The 13,059-nt window shown below is 47.4% G+C and overlaps 1 long non-coding RNA gene across 1 annotated transcript; it reads right to left on the bottom strand.

Annotated features, from left to right (window-relative positions):
* Nucleotides 1-4,122: 4,122 nt before the first annotated feature.
* On the bottom strand, nt 4,123-9,455 carry LOC149356017 (uncharacterized). The gene is made up of 3 exons (XR_016289786.1): nt 9,297-9,455; nt 5,547-5,767; nt 4,123-4,220 (listed from the first exon to the last, which is right to left on the bottom strand). It is a non-coding gene; the product is annotated as an uncharacterized LOC149356017 (long non-coding RNA).
* Between the last annotated feature and the right edge of the window lie 3,604 nt (nt 9,456-13,059).

The raw sequence follows: 13,059 nt of genomic DNA, 5'->3' as shown, positions 1-13,059 counted from the left end.
CCTCCTCCGTGGGCCCACGAATCCCCTCAGTGCGCAGCTTGAGAGGTTCGCTGCATGGGAGAAAGGTCAGTGCTAAGCAAACGCGGTAGACACTGGTCAAATATAGAAATTTTTGAATGGCGCAATGGAACAAACACAGGAGGACACGGAGATAGAAAGGCGTTCTATAATTCTCTGTGTCTTCCTGCGGCTGTTACATTGCGCCATTCAAATATTTTATAATGAACCAACTAGCCCATCATCAAGTACATCTGTAGGCACTGGTGCCCAGAAATGACTTGGGCCTTGGACGAGGGCTGATCAGAGGGGTGCAAGAAGGAATCAAAGCTGACCCTCGTGAAATGAGGCCGGACCCAGATATAAAAGGCTTGCCCGACTGACTGTAAAAGCAAAGTTATTCTTGTGCTGGCATGCGTCTGCATTCGAGTCACGTGAGAACCGTGATGTCATTGGGCCTGCATATATTTGGCTGTAATAAACGGACGGGCGTCTTTTCGCTCTGGGCTTGGACACGGACTTCCCTGCTTCTCGATGCGTCTCCGCTCGGTTGGAAAGCTCACCCCGATAGCGGCCGGACGCCACTACGACAATTCTAATATCACGTACACGGGCTGCCCAAGGTTCCAGGACAGCCATCCACTTTGTTGGGCTATTGCTTTGCTTACGTTTGAGTAGATTTAAACTAGAGAATGGTGCTAATATATCTTAACCAACTAGCACGCAAAGAGCGGAATAGGGGCCCTTCCAAACAGTTCCTCCACTTTTTGTAGTCATGCGTATGACCTGTGCCTGCTTTAAAAGCCCTGCAACAGCAATGTAAGCTGCGATTTGACCCTTACGCTGCATTGCGCTTCCAAATGTCACCTTCAAAAAGACACGACGGGATGCGGAGTGGTCATCTTGGATCGCCATCTAAACCCGTCGCGGTGGTGGGTGTGGTGAAAAACTAAATTACACAAAGAGAGTTTGGGCTGAGAAAACCCCGCTGCATGGCCGGTATCTTTAGTCCGGGACACCGCGTGACGAGGCCCCGTCTCGCGCCCGCTTTACTGGAGCCCTTTCAGTTGAGGAGGGCAGTCTCCCATGCCTCTCGGGTGGGGGTGGGGGAAGGTGAGGATTCTGAGTACATGCCCACACCATGTGGAAGATATCGCAGATCTCTCCACAGTGCGGGCAGCGCCCATCTGTGTTCGGATCGAAGTGTTTTGCTATGACAGGACAGAGAAGAGTTCCTCTCTGGAGGCGCCGCAGAGTTCGCTCCTCCGCCTTACTCCGCCCCTTGGTAGGTGCCGGGTAGAGGTGACGGTTGTTGCAGTAATGAATTAAAGATTTCGCGGAACCGCAGAAGTGGTTTGAGCTTCTGAGCCAGGAGAGCTAGGATGAGGAGCTCGGTGTGTCGCATCAGCGGCCTCATTGCCTCGTAGGCCCTGGTGGCCAGGCGCCCAGATTATGTTTGTGCGTGCTGGATCGGCGGCAGCCCGTCTTAGAATTTGGGAGGCAAGAGGAAATGTTTCCCCAACAAGATAATGTTCACAGGCCCGGCGAGAGTCTGATAACCGTTCTCGATTTTGGATCGGCGGCAGCGAGAGCTACTGCAACTTCCTCCGCTCGTGTTGGATTTAGGGCCCGAAAAGACAGCCCATCGACATTCATTCCCCGGTTGGCTGCGGCAACCATGTAGAATCCTGCGGGCGACGACCATGTGATATCCACATAGTAGGCGCCCTCTTTAGATCCATACTGCCTCTCGAACGTGCGAAGCCACGCTTGTCGTCTGCCTTCATGTGAAGGCATGTCCACGTACGCGGGAGCGGAGCGACCGAGAGCATCTGGCGCCACAGCACCGGGATGTCCTCCGTCCTCTGGTATGCATGTGTGTTGGATGTGTAAGCGGTTTAGCAGACGGCGCCCAGGAACCGTCTGCGATAGCCGCGTATATTGGTTCACGAGGTGGGCCTCCCGCAACTCATGATAATAGTTTACCTCACCCTACGCCTTCAGTTTGGCGTTGGAGGTAGCCACCGGGAGGTCCAGTCGTCGCTTTGTTGCCTTCCTGATGATGGCGTCAATGCGCTCGTCTGCTTTTTTGGTGGTGCGTAGGTACGGCACGGCGTAGAGGACCCGGCAGGTCACGAAGGCACGGGCGAACCGTAGCGCGTCCCTGCACCGCAGACCACTCCGCTTGTTGGAAACGCGGGGGATCGTGCGCCCTACCTGTTCACTTATGCGCTTGAGTTTCGCTATAGTAGAGTCCGGCCTAAGCTTGTTATTCAGGAACAGACCCAGGATCCGGAGCTCTGCTACTTCTCTGATGGGACCGGCCTGACATACATATGTGTAGAAACGTGTTTTCCTTGTGATTTGTCCTGCGTGTAGAAGCTCTGATTTGGCGGAAGCACATTGGAGACCACAGTTGGCAGCATATGCATTGACTATGCAGGCGGCCTGCTGAAGGCGGTCCTCCATCTCCTCAAGGCTCCCCTTGGTGGTCCAGATTGTAATATCGTCTGCATAGAGCGCGTGTTTTATGCCCTCCGCCTAAGCCAGTTGGCCGGGCACGTGCATCATGGCGATGTTGAAAAGGCGCGGTGATAACACCGCCCCCTGTGGTGTACCTTGTGTACCCATAGAGTACGGGCCGTATTCCTCGTCCTCGATCTGGAGGAGTGCCTGACGCGCTGAGAGGAATTCTCTGACATAGGCGAAGACCTTCGCCTCGCAGTTAGTGATGTACAAGTTATACAGTATGGTACCATGTTTAACATTGTCAAACGCACCCTTAAGATAGAGGGCAAGAATGGTCTTGTCGTTTTCTTGCATGGCTGTGGGTCGTATTGTGTCCCTGTGTAGTTGGAGTAGGACGTCCTGTGCAGACATGTGCAGGCAGAACCCGAGCATAGTGCCTGCAAAGAGGCCCTTACCCTCCATGTATCGTGAGAGGCAATCCCGTACCATCGTCTCCATGAGCTTTCCCACACACTAGGTCAATGAGATGGGTCTCAAGTTGTCCGTAGTCACGGCTTTACCTGCTTTGGGGATGAACATTAAAAGCTATGTTTTCCATTCGAGAGGGAGTGGACACTCATCCCAGATCTGATTTATGTATTCTAGCAAATGGAGGTGTGCAGAGTCCCAGAGGTTCGCGAACAGTTTCAATGTTATGCGATCCGTACCCGATGCCCAACCTCGGCGCATTTTAGCCAGGGCCGCCTGAAGGTCATGAAACGCAAAAGGGGCGTATAAATACCGATTTGTCTTGCCGGAGCACGTGTACCGGGGCCGAACCGGCTCATTTGTGCCGCAGAGATACCTGCCGCAAAAAGTGTCCGCAGGTTGCACCGTCGTACCTTGGTAGCAGTGCAGAGCCCGCCGGAGCTGTTTTTCCGTCTCCCCTTTTGTTTGAGAAGGGTCCATAAGGCTGCCTAAGAGACGCCAATACCCCTTCCAGCTCATCTGACGCGCAGCCGAGTTGCAGCGTTCTATCCAAGTGGTGTCTGTGAGCTGTGCGGCATATTCCGCAGCCTGCTCAGTAACTCAAAATTTCCGTGTGCACGAGAACGAAACGAGGACTGGCAGAAAGGACACACACCACAAAGCGCCGTACTTCAACTGATTTATTTGCATGCGATGCGCCCACATTTATACAATGCATCACTGGCACTCACAGAAAAAGTACAAACATCAAAACAAACCTCGCGGTGATACGCCTGGCTACTCCTTGCTAGCAGTGATGGCCGTCGTGCGCAGAACCAGGCCATGTCATAAAAAAAAACAGAATCCAGAGCGAGTAAACACGTGTAAGGGCAACCTGTCTGGGCTGGGTCTTGCGGTTTGAGTTCAACTGCCCAAGTTGGCCTCAGCCAGAGGCTGGAGTTCAGGGTAGAGCAGCTGTTTGGCGTGTCCCCCTACAGCTACATCTATGCAGTTGTCATTTTACAGAAAAATGGGGCATTTGGACCGAGTAAAGAGACGCAAAGCAGGGGACTAGGCTGATACAGCCAGAGCTGTAAATGTCATGGCAATGCACTCACTGGCCGCACGGAGCTGGCTGAAACCTCCTCGCAGTTGCCATAGTCTACGTACTGCACGCCCAACATGCCGCCGTTGGCGTGCGTCACACGTGCACGATATCAGCTCCCATCTTCGGCGTACAGGGCCACACAGGCCTGTCCTGGTCGCAAATCATTGCTGCTTGCACTGTGAGGGCTGGCATAGTGGCTCTGCGTGAGAGGAACAATGCAAGAAAAATATGCAAGGATTACTGATCGCTTACTGACCAGGAGAGACACGGGTTATGCCTTTGCCCTGCAGTGGGCATAGTCAGGCGGATGATGATGATGACCCCCTTAAAACGAGATTTTCTCAGCTTCATGTTTTTTTTGCCAACAGGATTAGCCTTACGGAAGTTTTTATTATGTTTTATAGTGAAATTTCAGTTAATAATGACACCGAATTTAGAAAGAACTAAGCTGTGGAGCTATCCTATTTCTTTTTTTGGCTGAGTCAAAAATTACAAATTTTGTGAACCATAATGTCACCTAACTATACTGCATAATTACGGTGTCTGCACATGGTAACCCCTTTGGCTACGGCTTCTTTTCAGTCGAACCCAAAACACTTTGAAGGAAAGTGTCCTAATTACCCGTAAGAAATGAGCTAATTATAATTAGGCTTGAATTATGCTCGACAACATGGGAACTGAGATACATACTGAAACAAATAATATTTTTGAAAACAGGTGTAATAAACACATATCGATACTCAATTTTATTACGATATCTTTGATAATAAACATTTTCTTTACAAGACCCATAGTCCCTCACAGTCCCCATAGTCCATAGTCCTTCAAGTCAAATAGTCCCTCAAATATTTGAGCAGTTTTGTGGTACTTATAAAACAATTATTGCACTAATTGAAAATGTAATTCAGGATGGCGATTTAAATGTACAGCGAGCATTTTATACACTGATTAAATTAGCAGAGAAAGTCTGCAAAAACACAGCACTGCGGAGGCTTTCTACGAAGTTGTACACCGCCATCCGTAAGCGTGGCAACCACCAAGTCGACAAAGTGGCCTGCGAGCACCAGCTGGACTGCGGTGCTGTTTTCTTCCCAGGGATGGAGCCACCAGTTGCAGGGCGAGGGGCGCGGACTGCTGTCCTCGCAGCCACATCGTCACGCACTCATTGCTTGCAGCCGCGCACTGCGTGATGCTATCCAGCGGGAACCTACAAAACAAAGTTCACCAAAGGGACAAAGTGAGGGGGCGAATTTTAACGACTTGTATTTGGAGCATCGTTTTGTTTTTTGGCTCGCAAAGGCTATATTTTAGGGTTAATTTTAAGGCACCAATATAAGAATTGCACAGTTCTTCCAATAAAGGTAGCATGTTCCCGCGAATAAATTTCTTGTCTGAGTTTCATTTTTTGCCGTTTTTGGTTATTTCTAGATTTTTCACAGTCCCAGTGACTCCGAATCAACCAGGTTTCACTGAAATATTTCTTTAGACCCTGTGGGAGGTTCATATCATCGACATTCTACTGTACCCTTGCAAGTCAACATATCTGCAATTCCTCCATGAGGCTGACCAGGGCACTGCTGATCTCAACGAGCTTCACATAGACCTCGCCAGGGCTCAGCACCCAGGAAACCTCCACGAGGACTGGGACACCTTCCGTCAGGGTCGGGTACTGGTAGCCACCCACGTGCTCCGGATGTGGAAAACCAAATGGCAGCACTGATGGTGTCGTTTCAATGGTAAGGAGAGCTGGGCGAAAAAAAAGGGCACGGCCAACAGGTTTTGGTCTCCGCCAGGTAGACGCATTTTTTACACCCCCGCACCACACCAGTGGAAAGCCTACGCCAGATGGCAAACAGGTGGTTGCACGGCGGCACAGAGGGGTTGAACCCTGTGCCTCCCGCATGTGAGGCAATGAAATGGTGACGGACTCCACGGGGCCCCCAAAATGGTACGAATATTCGAACAGTCTGAAAAATCTGAAAACAGGGAACTTTGCCGCTCCCTACGCTCCACTTGCAGGCGACAGCGTTAGAGTGTGTCTGAGGCATGCTTTAGTCACGTCTGCACCACCGCGAGTCACGATACCAACCAGTGCAATGCTGCCACAGGACATGCCGCGAAAAAATGTATGTTCAACGCGAAGCAATAACAGTCAGGACACAATATGCACCTTCTCTTTATGTTTAGAATGTATCATGCTCTAATTACAATGTATTAAAAAAGTGCGAGCCTAAATGGTACATCTGAGACATTCTCAATGCAGACCACATTTCAGTGATTACAACAAAACAAACAGGGTAATAATCTATGCACCCATTGCTGTGCTACGCTTACCCCGAGCAAGGTATTAAGCTTAAAACAAACTCTCGAGAAAACAATCACGAAAGTTCTAAGCAAGCGCACACTGTCTATGTGTAGATGCCGACACATATATTTCTTTGCAGTGCTTAAAGTTTATTTTAGGGCGAAATGTTTCAGTACAACAAAGAAAAAGTGTTGGAGATGCCAAAAAGTGTACTCTTCAAGAATCTTTTTTTTGGCGAATTTTGCGACCTGATCGCCACATCTCCCCTTAATTGCTTGTTGTACAGATGAGAAGTAGAGAAATGCAGCTCTGACATTTGTGGCGGCTGCAGACCAGCCGTTTGAGGCCACAAGTTGTTCCTTGACGAACTGGTCCAGGACGTTCACCCCGTTGGAGAGGATAACGTCCACGTCATGAACCTTGTCAAGATCAGAGCTGTGATTGACCTTCAGGGTCACAACCTGTACCAAACAGAGAAAAGGAAGTTTCCACAGACAGAAAGTTTTAATGAGGGAGAGGGTCTAAGAAAAAATATTCATTACTAAAGTGACAGTTGTGAGATCTTCAAGAAACACATCTGCGTGCTGATTTATGTGAAGCAAGCCTCTGTGCACCTACACAATGTTACCATATAATATTGTGCAAAGGCCGCACCTTCAGCATTCACACCCATAATAAAAAAAGTCAAGGAGAGGGCTGAGTCGGGCTGGTTGGTTCATGTTGAATGGTATGGCAAAACAGCGCTGACGGACGGGACGGAACAAGATGAGACAAACTCATGCGCTGAGCTAACATAACTAACCATTCAATAAAAAAAGTACAGCACTTACATGAGTCTATTTGGCATGTAGGTTTTTGCGAGAGCTTTTAAGGGGGAACACTGGTCTTATCCTTCCTTCCCTTCCTTCTCTTAGGCTTAATTTTTATTACTTTCCAACCAAAATTACAAACCTTCGAAGGCTTCTGCAGTTGTTTGTGCAGATTTAATAAAATGCTGCTTAATTTTTGTGAGGCAAAATTAGTTCTTATGATAATTATAAAGCTCTAAATCTTGCAAAAAAATGAAAATAGCCATATCAAAAAACTTATTATTATTGCCCTACTAGACAGTAGGGATGTGCGAAGACTGATTCTTGGTTTGAAGAAAATACGAATCAAACCGTAAATTTCTTCGAATAATTTCGAAGTAAATATTTCAAATCCTTCTAGTACACAAAAAGGTTGAACCGCACAATAGGCATTTTAAAAATCGTGTACTTTTTGAATCCACAAGGCCATTAAATGACAAAAAAGGCCATTGCAAGGCCATTACTGGCTCCAGCATACGCGAGGAAGCGCAGCCATGTGGCGCGAAATGGTGCGCATTCCGTGTTGCTATCCCGGAGTATGAAGCCAGAGTTCCAGAAAAGCTATTCGCTCGTGACGTATACTTCGAAATTTCGAATACCAAATGTTCCGTTCCAATTTAATATCAAATACTCTACTATTAGACCGAATATTACAAATAAGAGAATATTTCATAAAAATTGCAGGTAATTGAGCCAAATTTCCAGTAGCAGCTCATTACTTAACTGATAGTCGTCAGCGTGAGTCCGTCATCTTACGGCTGACCGGTACAAAGCCTTCGTTACACGGAGTCCGCAAATACACATGCTTCAACAGGGGGCAGCACTGGGGGAATTGAGAAACTTCGCAATATTGAGAAATTCACTATATGGAGGTTAATTACATCCAGGCTTAATTGCAGTGCAGCTTTGATACCCAATCGTACAGGATTCGAATAGTGATAGAACCGAAGCAAACATTTTTATGAACATCTGCAACTAGCATGAATATTTGTACAAACCGAGCAACTATGTGAAAGAGCTAAGCGCTACTGGCGGCGCTGTGGTACAGAGCTTCAACATATGGAGATATAGCTATAGCTGTCAAAAGACTCGACTCTGATCTGCACTACGGGGCCACCGAACACGAATTCATTAACTCTGTCCTTCCTATCATGCGTAAAAAAACTACCTCTGGTATTGGTGACGACAGTGAAAAAACTAGGGCCATGTACCAGTACTAAGGTTAGAGGCCATATATGGGGGTTAAGAATGACGCCACACGAATGGGCCACTTCACAGTACCGAACTCTGCATTTCGCGCAAGCCTACGTTATGGCAGCGTATTGTACGGCGTCGAAGAACACTATACAGAGCGGCTTATTCGAACTTCGTGCCAATGATTTGATAACTATTAGAAAAATTCCCAACAAAAATTCAATTCGTTTCGATTAATTTTGAACATTCACAACTCAATTCATTCAGTGAATCACAGAGAAAGCAATGAGATTCGCGATTAGGAAATTACCTCATTTCTTGATGTCGAGAGAAACCAATGGCATACATTTTAAAAAGCAAGCTCTCTACAGCAAAATTTTTTATAAGCCATCCATAAGAAACTTCCTCAAGATATTAATTACATAAGCACTCAGTGGCTCGTTTTACAGGTCAATTAGGCTGACCTGCATTGACAGACGAGCGCGTTTACTAGATAGAAAAGGCCATAAAGTGCAACAAGCACAGGTACTGTTAGTACTGGCCATCATTGCAAGCAAACGGTAGCAATGTTAAGGCAATATCAATACAGATCTCGGACACTAGGATACACTGCCTTTCATTAGCAAACAGTGATCATGCGATTCCTCTTCTTACTGACATCGCGAGCTTGAACTGAGTGGTAGGAAGCATAATGCTTCACATTGAAATCCAACATTCTTAGCAACAGGTACGTTCTCTGCTGCCGAAAAAATATGAACATAGTCGCCAAGTGCCAGGGAACCAGTATCTACCGATATAAGAACTGCACGTGCTGAATTCCATATGCAAGTGCTGAGGATCACGGCTAAGTGTGGATTAGCCAACGTAAGCAAAGCAAGCCAATGCGCTTTCGCCAACCGTAAAACCGAGACAACAGTCAGAACGGCACCTGCTCCGCAATCATGTCGTCGAGCTTGGTAGTGGCCGACGGAGTATCCAAGGGGACAGCTCCGATCAGTTGGCACGCCACGGCCTCGCACGGCACCAGGGCCAGACTGTCGTGAAGCTGCTTGATCGACGCGTCCGCCACAGTCTCGCTGTTGCCATAGTCGACAAAGAACACGGTCACACTTCCCGCCTGCAGCGCCTGGATGATGCCCCGGTGCCACCTGCCGTCTTCGGAATAGAGGGCGGTGCAGGCAGTGTCCACCAGAAACACAAACGCAATCAGCAAATCTTTCACACATGAGAAAACGAGGCCGGTGATAGTAATCGCAATGTCAACTTTCAGAACAGTTGGCAGTTTGCACCTGGAAGCTTCAAGTGGAGATGAAGCCGTTGGCAAGGGCAAGAATACAAAGCTACTCTACTCTACGCAGCTTCACAAGAGTCCTTGTTTATTCGCGACTTGCTTGAAATCAATGCCCCACTAAGCCTGCCCTAAACTAACAGAAGGACGATAGATGCGAGCGAAAATGCATCTTTTGCACTTGGTGCATAGCGTGTGTGGTTCACAACCACAACTGGATGCTGCTAACAGAATTTCACCATGAAAACAAAGCAAGGAGCACTACCACAAGAACTGCACCGCAGTCTGAAGCTGCTAAATATCAATGCCACCTGCAAAGACAAAAGAACTTTAAAAACAGGAAATCTGTACTAGAATGCTTGCAGGACATTCAAAATGGGACAGCGTGCCCCAGGATTACCTGAACTGTTGCCCAAAGACTAATATCTGCCTAAGATTCTTCCATTACCAGTGTGCCGCACTGATCAATGCCTTCGCTTTTAGCAATGCCACTGCAGTTTACATACAAGCCCTCACTCCTCACTAGCAAAAAGGGCAGCCACAGTAGAAAGGCTCTCTGAAAAATTCAACACCACAAAAAAAGGAAGTTGAGAACAGTCGCGGTCACTCAAGACTGCTCCAAAACAGAGACCCTTTCTCCCAACTGCTACAGGTGACTACACAACCACGAGGAGAACGAGTTATGCCAGCAACCAACTTGTCTACAGTTAAGTGAGGTACAAGTGAAGGCAATATTCTGCTTTCCATGTTTCTTGTCAAAGCACTATTAAATAAGCATCTAGAACATCTTTGTTCTATGCAGTCAAAGGCATCTTGGCGACTCAGCTGCTATAGCCTGTCGATAACACAAGGCTAGAGCCTTATTCAGGTCGCAGCAGCGGCAACACGGTGGGAGTGAAACACAAAAATGCTTCTGCGCTGGCATTTTGTTGCGTGTTAAAAATACCTTAGGACATTGAGCTGACCACCATGGCGCCTTCTAGTACAACATCCTCAAAGCCAAAAAGCAGTGTTGGTGTGGAAAAAAGAAAAAAGTTCCCTTTGCATTGCAATGGCACAATGGCAGAAAGTTGGTTTATTTGGAATTGCAAGTGTCTTAACACAAAGCCCTCTACTCTAACGCATGGCTCCACCCATATGACTAAGGGTTCGCACTATTCAACCACAAACCAAGTTTTGCACATGACTATGTCAGCAAAATAAGCACTTGTCACTGCAATGAGGAGGGTAGCAGGCAATAAGAATACGGGAGATAACACATAGGCTGTGTGTGCCGTTATCTCAGCCCTCATTTGTCCCTGACCTTTGGGGCGGGGCATTAAAGCTGTGGCAAATCAACTAGCTTGCACTTTTATCTTACTGTTCAAGACATACATTCTTCGTTAGTCATGTCAGCAATGAAACAATTCTTTTTTTTTTTGGCGAGCTGAACTGTTTCAGTCAGATTCCTTTTGCCTTTGTCACTTCCCCATTATCGTAGATAACAGTGATATGCCTGCACTATTGCTGTTATCAGCCACTAGGAAAGAGGGATGCCAAGAATAGCACAGAACTGATGCGAAACAATTGCATTACATTCGCTGCATTGCACAGCTTTGTCCAACTCCCTACAAAGAAAAGCTACAGAGAGTAAACTGGCCGTACAGAATGTCTGCGCTAAGAAAACTAGGGGCTGACTCTGGTCGCCTTTTTTTTCCTTCTGCAAGAAACCGCAGATTCCTACCGCAGGGCCCTCATCATACGACTGATGAAGGACTGCATGAAAACCATCCCATTATTCTTGTGTCACGGAATCTCTATTTTATGCGACAGCGCATACAGCTCGTGCGGTCGCAAAGCCGTCGCTGTGGTCAACACCGCGTGACGGAAATAATCGGGGCAGCATAAAAAAAAAATCGTTATATGTCAACCGTTTGCCAAAGAATGTTCCGGATGGTGTCATATGTGAAAGTCATGAGAGCGCAAAACGGGGACACGGACGAGGAAGGGAACAGGACGAGCGCAGCGCTCGTCCTGTTCCCTTCCTCGTCCGTGTCCCCGTTTTGCGCTCTCATGACTTTCACGAATATGCACCAACAAGCCCAGTTTCAAGTACTTCTTAGGTGTCATATGTTTCGGCGTTTCGTGCAGCAATAAACTTACTACTTAAGTTAGGGCCTAGCTAGAGGCAGGGACTCGAACCGGCTACCTATAATTGGGGGCTGCGCAAAGAAGTCATATCATTGTAATTTGTGGTTCTAGTGACTGATGACTGATGGGTGCGTGATAGGCGATGACAAGTTAATGAAATCTTTGCAATTAACTGAATAAAGAAACGAAAAAACTGGAAAAGGGGGTCCAAACAGGACAAAATGGTCAGAATTAAAAGCCAATGCTTGATAATGCAATGACCAAAATTTAGACTGTAACTGATTAATTAACTGAAACAATTAAATGAAAAATGTACTGAAAAGTGTCAAATTGCACAGAATGGAAAACCTAACTCACTACGCTATCTCTTCATACCCGTAAAGGTGCACTAAAGAGGATTCTGAGCTCATCTTTTTACTACGGGAACTCGATCTGCACTCTACGAGCATTCATAGAAGCTTTGAAGTATGGTTCTGTGTGGCTGATTTCTCTCTTAAATCATATTAAATTTTCCGTCTCCCGCCATTTTTATAACTCACCTCTTAGAATTGAAGGAGTCAGCCAACGCATGGAGTGTTTCAGCAAGCCGTGTGGTAGCTTGCCGCTCGGCCATCCGCGGACTGATACGGAGTGGCTGGCTGCTGGCTGCCAGGATCCAGCTGGAGTTGGACGAGGGTAGGGGCAGCGGCAGAGCAGGAGGTGAGCGGGGGGGGGGGGGGGGGGGGGCGCTGCCAAACGCGTTCATGTCGCCTGCGGGCAATGCCTGGGAAGGCGCAACCCCAGCAGGGGGACCTGCGGAGAAGAAGAAAGCACATGCAATTCACCGAGCCACAACGGGCACTTGGGCACTTGGATCCCTTTGCATTTTCTTACCCGCCCCCAACTCCACTGTTCTGTTTGTAGCCTTTTGTGCCGTGTTCGTTTGGTCGCATTTCATGCACCACTGATCTCGTGCTTGCTATACTTTCGAAATGTAACGCAACACTTACTAAACACTGTCATTTAGGAGATCAAGATGTTGTACACACTAAGCTCGCAAACTGTTCCAACCGGAAATGGTCTGTGGAAAGAAATAGTACCGAAATGAATTGGTATTAGCAAAGTGCAGGCCAAGAGAAGGGGGTGAGAGTATTGAGTACGTCGGGTTCTCAATAATGTTGGTACGGTGCATAATTTAATCCTGGTTAAAAAACGGCTGGTGGTTTAGCATTGTTAAGCACGAAATACTGTGCGAAAACATAGTTTTTTGCAGGTGGGCATCATTGCCACGTAC

The sequence above is a fragment of the Amblyomma mixtum genome, chromosome 3 (assembly GCF_055824585.1).
Source record: "Amblyomma mixtum isolate Tamu chromosome 3, ASM5582458v1, whole genome shotgun sequence".
Taxonomy (NCBI): Eukaryota; Metazoa; Arthropoda; class Arachnida; order Ixodida; family Ixodidae; genus Amblyomma; species Amblyomma mixtum.
Note: the sequence above shows the minus strand (reverse complement) of the source record. Positions and strands in the feature narration are given on the sequence as shown.